This window comes from Aptenodytes forsteri, unplaced genomic scaffold (genome assembly GCF_000699145.1).
Source record: "Aptenodytes forsteri isolate BGI_AS27 unplaced genomic scaffold, ASM69914v1 Scaffold193, whole genome shotgun sequence".
Taxonomy (NCBI): domain Eukaryota; kingdom Metazoa; phylum Chordata; class Aves; order Sphenisciformes; family Spheniscidae; genus Aptenodytes; species Aptenodytes forsteri.
The window spans coordinates 2,910,776-2,919,858 of NW_008795405.1; positions in this window are offsets into that span (position 1 = coordinate 2,910,776).

Sequence of the window (9,083 nt, forward strand, 5' to 3'; positions counted from 1 at the left end):
CTTGTGCTTTACACATTATATAAGATTTTTATTCTGAGGAAGGCGGCATTTTGCCAGATTTCAAAATGGCCTCATTTATCACCTAAATCCCCTATGAAAGCTAGGGAATAAGGTTTGTAAAACAGCCCAGATTAATGAGGCTGCATCTACATCTTAATAGCTTTTGTGTGTGCACAGTACTTCAATCTGTGCTTGTGAGCAGTGCGTATTTCTGTGGTTTATGGACTCTCTTTATTCCTCTCACCTGGTATATCTGCGTGTGCTTGCGTTTCTGCCTAATTCTGTGTGTGCGCTGCCTGTGTGCAAGCACATAAAACCTCCTTCTGTGACTGTAGCTGGTTATGCTGCACACAGGTGAAATTCTTCCTGTGAGTACCTCCCGTTTTGCAAATGTGATCTGTATAGGGAACCTATTTATGCCAGGGTTTTGATATCAGTAATGGCTGGTATACTTTTGTGCATGTTAAAGTCACCACTTCAGTGCCGGCTCCTTAGGCAATGGAGGCCTATATTTCTTCCCTGTGTTGGGGGAATTTCATTTTGCTCCTATATATAAGAATTCTGGTGAAGTAATTAACAGAAGCCTCCAGAGGCCTGGTTATGAAAACAAGGCTCCACGTGCCAGCTTCAGAGGAACCTTGTACTCCTTGCAAACTCCTCCAGGCAAGGAAGATATTGCAGCTGCAAAGGGAACATAACCCAGGGCAGGGAACAGTGAGCACCGAGGAGGTCCACTGAAAACAGCTTTAGCAGAAAGCTGGAAAATACAGCAAATTAGAAAAGGAGGTTCCAGATGGGATCACAAAAGAAAAGGGCATTGGTTCCATTGACAGTGAAGATTAATTTTTAAATTACATACCAAAAAAACCCTCCAAAAGCATTTGACCTGTGTCAATCTAGTAGCTCCAATCATCTCTTATGTGGGACAGAGGGAATACTTGGAAGTTCCCCTTACAGAGTTTCCCCTATGGCTCGCTCTTAGCTGCTTCTCCCTGGATTTCTTTCGTCCCTTCCTTATCCATTTCTCCTTCCATCACTCTGATGAGGAACTGCTGCTGCTGCTCCCTTCCTCCCCTCTCCCTCCCCTTGTCTGCTGTCAGACATTTCACTTGGCTTTTTCTGCTCTTGCATTCACTAGAGCTGAATTCAGTGACAGCCCCTTGGCAATTTCCCTTTGCTGGTGACTCAGGTAATTGGATCTGGTGCCTTGGGGAGCTGCCAGGCATGATGTCACAGCTCTGCAGAAAAAAATACCCTATGTAATTGCTTGATACACTAGCTAATGTCTCATCCCGGTGGAGGGAGGAACTCTGAGTTTGGGGGTTGCCAAGACTTCAGAGACTCAGGACTCTTGTGGTCGAGGTGAATGAAGAATTATCTTCATTTCTTGTTTACACAGGCTCTTACTTGTTTACTACATGCTCATTAACTGCCCCATGAGCAGGAAGTCTGAATGTTCATAATAAATACCGCAGTCCCTTTATGAAAAGGGAAGGACTGTGAACCCTTCATTAAACAGAAGAAAATGGGAATGAAACATCAATACAGCACAAGAATGAACAGCTCTACACACGATGGTGTGACCCTGCATCAGGGGTTATTCTGCCCTTTAACGACATTTGCCTACCAGCATTTAAATGCACTTGGATCCTTCAATTCTTCCCAGATTGCAGGAAAACATCTCTCTTTTCCTAGCTGCAAGGAGAGGATCTGGAGGACAGGCTAGGGATCAGAAAGTGTCAGTGTTATTCTCAGGGTAGACATCAGAGTGTATCTGAAATCCATTAAGTGAAGCAGCAAGATGAGAATGAGCTAATGGGTGATTCTTGCTAATGCACTAATAAAATGGAACTGGAGGTTTCTGGCTCCTCCCTGCACTGCCCCATCTCATTTGGAAAAGAAACTCTCGGGAGTTTAATATTCAGAAGAAGCTGATTGTTCCAAGTTCTGCTTTTCAGATGTTTTATGTTGATCTTCTTTATTTTGTAGACTTAAGGAGTCCAGCCAGCAAGGATCTGGCAGGGTGAGATGTTTGGGCCTCAGCTCTCTTCCCACAGTTCATCTGCAAGGCTGAATCCATTGCTAGAGGTATTGATTGCTTTGCCAAGAGGAGGGGATGGGAGTATGAGGATTTAGAAAGGAAATCTTTGATTGTCTTCACTGCAGGAAACATTTTCCCCAAGCAAAATGGGACCTGGATGTGGCAAGGTGCTTGCAAATGCCTCAAAAGACCTCACAAGAAAACTGAAGCCTTGTGTCAGATATGACCTGCTCTGGAACACCAAAATGAACAGATGGGTTTGCTGCAAGAGAGTTTTTGTCCTCTCCACTACTGCAGCTGAAATTATGTTGAATAACCTGGAAAACTCAGCAAATCCTGAGACACAATCAATCATTTTTGGATAAGTCACATTCTCCAGCTAGAAGAGATCTGTCCTGACTTTCCACCATGCACTGTCCAATTCAGCAGATGATAATAACCATTCCTCTGGGCTGGTTCTCACACAAGCACAAATATCACATTTCTCAGCTCTCTGTCATAGCTGTTTGTTCAGGCAGGTCACCAAAAGCTGGATTAGCTCTCTTGCCGTGTTCTCTAACGCCCTTGTATTTCTAATCCTGCCAGTCCAGGCCATCCCCTGGTCTCCTGTGGCTTTGACGAAGGGATGAAGTTTCCAACATTGCTGCCTTAGCCCAACCCTCCTGGAGTGACTCACTAGTTTAGTTTCCTCTTTAGATGTTAGACCTGTGCAGTATTCAGGCTGTTCTGGGTGGCTTGGAAATTATTTTGACAGAGTCTGGAATAAAGGCAAGAGGGTTTCAATTCCCATTTTTCCAGACTCTTACCTCCTCACACTCTGCCTCCCAATGCCACTCTGGTATATGGGGATCTAAGTGGTATCACAGCTGCAGAAACCTTCCAAGCTGATGGCATGACTCCACTTCTGGAGAAAGTGTTGGAGGTCTTGCAGGGGAGAAGAGGCCATACCTTTCTCTAGCCTCTCTTTAGGACCTCAGGTATCCACATTATTTTTAGCTCGCTTGTGCCAGTGACTCCACTCAGGCCCTGGCAGCACAGCTGGTATCAGCAGGATACAGTTCAGCTACCTAGTGGGATAGTTAGGTGAGAGCCTCTTCAATTGCTGAGGGACCAATACTGGCCTTAGAATGATTTTTAAAAAGGAAAAAAAAAGGGGGGGGGGAGGGGAAAGGCAAATAATCCACCCATTCTCATTGTGGTTAGTATTTTCATCACTTCCATTATTAGGGGAATTTAAGCTCTAAGTGGAGAAACCATTTGCTCAGGTTCTGGGCAATCTCCCTCTGTCCCTCATGTCTGCACAGGGAACTCACACAATCTCCACTGACATTTCCAGGACTGCACATACAACTTTCCCTGGTAGGGCATCCAAAAACAATGCACAAGCATGTATGATTTGTGACATGAAACACGAATCCATACCATTTTACCCTCTCAGATTTCCTCCCTGGATCTCCTGAGATGTTCAGATTAGTCATTCAGAGATTTTCTTGTTTCTGACTTCCCCCCTTGAAATCCCCGGTCAACCAGCAAAAGCTGTGTATGGATATAAGGACTTGGAAGTAACAAGCAAGCCATGAATAATCCATATATTTACCAGTGTAAAAAACACTGCCATATCATGACTAGGCAGCAGCATAGCAGAGAAATTTGGACACCTAATTGTGGAGCTGGTGTGAGTATTGAGAAGGGTATCACCAACAGCAGAGCATACAAGGGAATACAAGCTATTCCAAATGGAAGGAGCGGATCCAAAGGCAGCCTGGCCAACTGCCCTCAAAACCATTTTAGGAGACCCCAGTCTGCCAGTCTGAAGGCAGGGTCAGCCTATAGGAGGGGACACCGAGATTAAACCACCAGATAGCCAAAAAAGCAACCTGACTACACACTCAGCCCTAGGGCAGAGAACAATTGCAGCAGCTGACTGCCTCGGCAAGCCCAGAGATCAAAGAACAAAGCATTATTAATTACTGCCATTATAATCATTAGCATAGTACCCAGTAGTCCTGGTCATGGACCAGTACCCCACTGTGTTAGCCAGTGTGCAAACAGAGAAGAAAAGAATGGGCCCTGCCTGAGGAACGCAGAGTTTAAATATTAAACGTGAGACGGCTACAATGGGAATGGAGGGGACAAAGAAGCGATAGTGTCACAGGCAGAGGAAAGCTGCTAGGAATCCAGACCAACAACTGCTGGCTACCACCAGGGCAGCCTCTGAATTATCTGGCAACAAGCAGGTTTGCTTAAAGGTCTTTACGATGCACTCTGGTTCTTTTAATTCAGTGAGATGGTTCATACAGGTGCCAGATATCCATGGTTTGTCTCTTGAAACACAGCAGCTGAAGGCATGTTTAGGTTATTCAAAGTAGGGAGAGGAGAACCCATCTCCACCTGGAAAAAGGCTAGTTGAACTCTGGACAGTGCAGGTGCTCTGCAATGTCCTCGCCACGCTTTCCAGCACGTTGCCTGTTCTAACACTGCCTGGGAGGGCAGAGACCATGAGCAATGTCTCCCTGCTGACTGGGGAAATGCACTGTCTGTTCTCAGTGTAGTTCCCATGGTTCCCACCTTCCAAAAGCCACGTCACACCTGGCACTTCTTCCTCTCAAAGGAGCGGTCCAAGGCTGAATAAGCTATTCATCCTCAGGTGGCTCCAGGACTGGTCTGAGGCACAGCTGGAGATGACAATTGTTTCTGTGCCTGCTTTATGGAAAAGGATACCAGATACTTCTCGCCGATACTGAACTCTGCAGGGATCAGACGGGTGATATGCCCCTACACCAGAACAACTGCCCCTGTGTCATTTCTCTGTCTTCCGTCAGTTATAACATCCATTCTATTTTTAAAATAACAAGAGAGTCCATGTTCTTCCAAATTTTTCTAGTCAATGTTATAACTAACAAATGGTGGTATTTTTGATCTTCCTCTAGTATATCCCCATGAAGAGCTTACAATGTTTCAGACATTAATTAATGTAATCTCCCCATCTCTAATCTCACACCTCCCTTTCAGGGCCCCTGTTACCCCTGTGTCACCAATGCAGAGGATGGTGCCTCATGCACGGTGTGACTTACTCAGCGCCACATGGCCAGTCAATGGTGACACTGGCATTTGAAAGCAGAAAAGACATGACTGTCCACACTGGGTCTTCCAGCTCTAGGCAGAATTCTCCCACTCCCATGTGATTCCCTTATAACCACACCTGTGAAAACGTCCTGCTTAAAGCTTCCTTTTAATCCTTCTTCTAATGTCTCCATGTTCTTATTTTGTAATGGTCACACTCACATTTTGCTTATTTTCCCAATGTTCTAACAACCTCCTCAGACGGTGATTTTTCCCCCCTTTAAGAAGAGATTCCAGCCACTTCTTGGAAATCTCTTTATTTTATATATCTTTAGGTCAGATTGTTGGATAGAGCCTATTCTTCAGTATCTGAACATCTCATAATCTTTAAAATATTTATAATGACAATATCCCATGAAGGAGGCAGATATTACTCTCTGCATTTTAAAGTTAGGAAGCGGAGGCACGGAAAGACTAACCACAGCCACTAGCCGGTGCTAAGTATTCATACACCAAAAGTCAAGGACTAAAATAACGAGACATTTTCAAATGCTAACATTGCTGTTCATTTTCTAAGTCTGATTTCTGAAATTGTTAAGGGGTCAATTCTTCCATCTTTTATCTGCTGTCATGAGGATGTGTCCATGTAACAAATCATGAAAGCGCAGAGTCTCATGACTCCAGGAACAACAGCTTGAAGAACAACTGCACAAAAGGAGACTGTCCTGTGCTTTCCAAAATGTCCACAAGGAGATATCCCAACAGCAAGTAGGAGGGCAACTGCCTCAGCAGTTTCCTCCCCAAGGTGGCCCACAAGGAAGCAGATTTGGTTAATAAGGGCAACGCTGATTTGTATAATACCTCTTTTTATCAACTACTGATGTGCTTTCCCTAAATACAGTCTCCAGTTGGCACTGCTGGAAACAGAAAACTAAGTGAGGAGGACCATTAGTCTGACCCAGTAGGACATTTCTTATACTGTTATATAGGTCTGGAAAACTGTAAAAAACCTTTATATTTATTAAATCCGTTGCTACTGGATTTGGTTAACACAGGGAAATTTAAATCCAGATAAAAGGATGTCTTTTTTTGAGATAGCAATCCATGAAACCTCAACTTTCTTGTAATCATTCTTCATTCCTTTACCTTTTGCTTTATACTGTACTGGAATAATTTTCACTGTGTCTCCTTTAACTTCCTGATGCTGCCATTGGTAACGATGTAGGAACTGCACATTGGTCTATGCCATGCGATGTGTACACACCACAGGTCTGCAGCCATTCTTTGTATGAATAGTCCCAAATGAAGGGCCATATAATCTCCTTCCTTCAGTCAAAGGCTGCAGGCTCTGTCCCTAAGTGATCAATTGCCTTGCCTGGACACCAAAATATCTCAGCAGAGGTATGTAATAAAGACATATCAGCGTATCTGATCCAGAGAAGCTGGATGTCTAGCTAAGAAAGATGTCTAGCTTAGAGCCCACATGGTCATATGAGTAAAAATTATTATGCATGTCTGGGAACAAGACTATTAAAAGAAGGAATGAGGAACTTTCTGAGGCTGGCAAGCATCTCAACTGACCAGCTACTCAAATGATGAAATAAACTGCTCACCTCATGCATTTCATAGTCAAAGAAACAGAACGGCACCCCAAAGGACATTTCATCCTCTGGCATTTCATCTCACCTACTCAGAAATATACCTTACAAACAGGCAGTTTGTAAGCTATATACCTTAGCACAGACTATGGAAGACGCCTAGGTGACTAATTTACACAAGGTCCTAGGGTTTAGAAAGCTAATGTTAGGCGAGGTGTATGCCACCCTGAATCTTTAATTTTGATTTCTGTTTAATAAACTTCAGAATACCAAGACAATTCTAGTGCACTGAAGAAAATAACCTGGTGTGTGCAAATATTTACAAAGCTAAATAGCGTGCTGTGTGGCTTCTGGGCTGCTTAGCCTGGCATTAGTTCTGTGAAACTAGGAAGCAGTCAGTGAAGTATAAAAAGAAGGTGGCATGATTGATACCAAACAATGCAACAAGATGGAATATCTTGTCCCACCAAAAACATTAACATTGTTTTTGATGCATTTACAGATTTGGTTGATAAAGTAACTGGTACTGATATAATATATTTAGGTTTCTGTAAGGCAGCTGACTTTGTCTTTTCTGGCATTTGATGAAAAATAGCACTACACAAATCAATGTTGCCCTTATTAAACAAATTCAATTCCCACTCAACTGATGTATCATAAAAAAGTAATTGTAAATGGGGAATCATCATTATACGTGAGTTATTCTACTGAGCACCTAAGAAATCTGTTTTGGGTGTAAAACTACTCAATATCTATCAATTAACTAAAAGAAAAATAGAGAATCCATTTGTGTGACAGAAGAATTGGCAGAGAAGTAAATAATGATGGGACATGGTAGTTATAAAGATCCATCTGGAGAGCTTCGTAAGGTGGCGTTATCCAAAAAACACATCTGACTACGGTCAAGTGCAAAGTCATATATCTAGCAGAAGAGCTTCCAAAACGGGAGTGTCTCCAGGACTGCAGGGACCTGGAAAAATATTTAGAGATGATGAGAGGAAACCAAATGCACACTTCTGAAGAAAGGACGCTGATCAGCTGGAAGGGGTTCTGAAGCAAGATACAGGAATAATATAAGAACCGTAAAACACATCCCTCCATGACAGACTGGGATGCTTAATCTGTTTATTTAAGGATTTAAATAAAGTTTGTTTACAGTCTCTAAGTGGATATATAGGAAAGAGTTCTGACAGTACTTAACTATCATTTTTAAGAAGAAGGCATATCAATATTTGGTGGTTTGAATCAGGCACAAGGGAGATTTAGATAAACGCAAAGTTTAACAGTGAGCTCAATTATCTTGTCTAGGATGCAGGAGAACAACTGCTGTTTGAGTTCTCTAAATCAAGAGAGAGCTTAAAAATATGCTCCCACTTAGCCCTGGGTCATCCCTTACATGACTGATCCAGAAACACCTGGTGAGGATTTATGGTTTGTGCTACACCCAGCACAAAACGACCTCTACGATCTTTATGTTCTTCAGCTGGTCACCTGTGGGACAGTTAGTGTTAAAGGACATGGGGAGAGAGGTGGGAGCTGGGTATCCTCACACCACCAGTTCACTAAGTTGAACAAGGATTCAGAATAGAGGAGTACCAAATTCAGGACAACACAACATGGTCAGAAAACAGACTGATCCCCTCTCCCTCCTTGGGCTTCACTGCACAACCCCTCTCTAGCCTGATTAAGCCCTGCCTATCTTGAACCACTGTCACAACCCAGCTGCCATGGATGTGATGGAGTTGCAAAGCAGAGCAACACCCAGCTCACTCCCTTACCTACACTGGCTTATCAGAGTAGGCAATTACGTCCATCAGTAAAGTCACTCAGAACAACTCTGTGTTCGGTAGCAAGAGAGAATTTTTACAAAATAATTTTTTCTGAATCTTTTAATAGGAGCCTCTGGAGTAAGTGAATAATGACCCTTATCTTAGGGCAGTACATTAACCTTTTGTAGCCCTGTCCCATGCCAAAGACAACTTAACATCTTTGTCAAGAGGTGTAAACATGAATTTAGGAACCTCATGTTAGATCACAAATATTGACCACAGTTATCCGAGATATGGATTTTTCATAATTTAATAAATCAACAGCTATTTCAGTAGCAGAAGGCACAGCTCCCATCCTCTTGAAGCATCTGCGCTAGAACCAGGCCCTGCACGCCCATGACTGTGCACAATTTGTCTGGGAAAGAAGGTGGCAGAACTGCAAAGCCTCTGACTTGTAGCTTTTCCGCAGCCAGGACTTGTGCCCTTATTCATCAGGAGGATGACACAGTGATAGCTGCAGCCATGGAGTCACAGGAAGGCTATTTAGGAGGGAAAATAATAAAATTGCTATATGGAAATGCATCAAACATTTGAAAGTAACTCTGTAGCGGG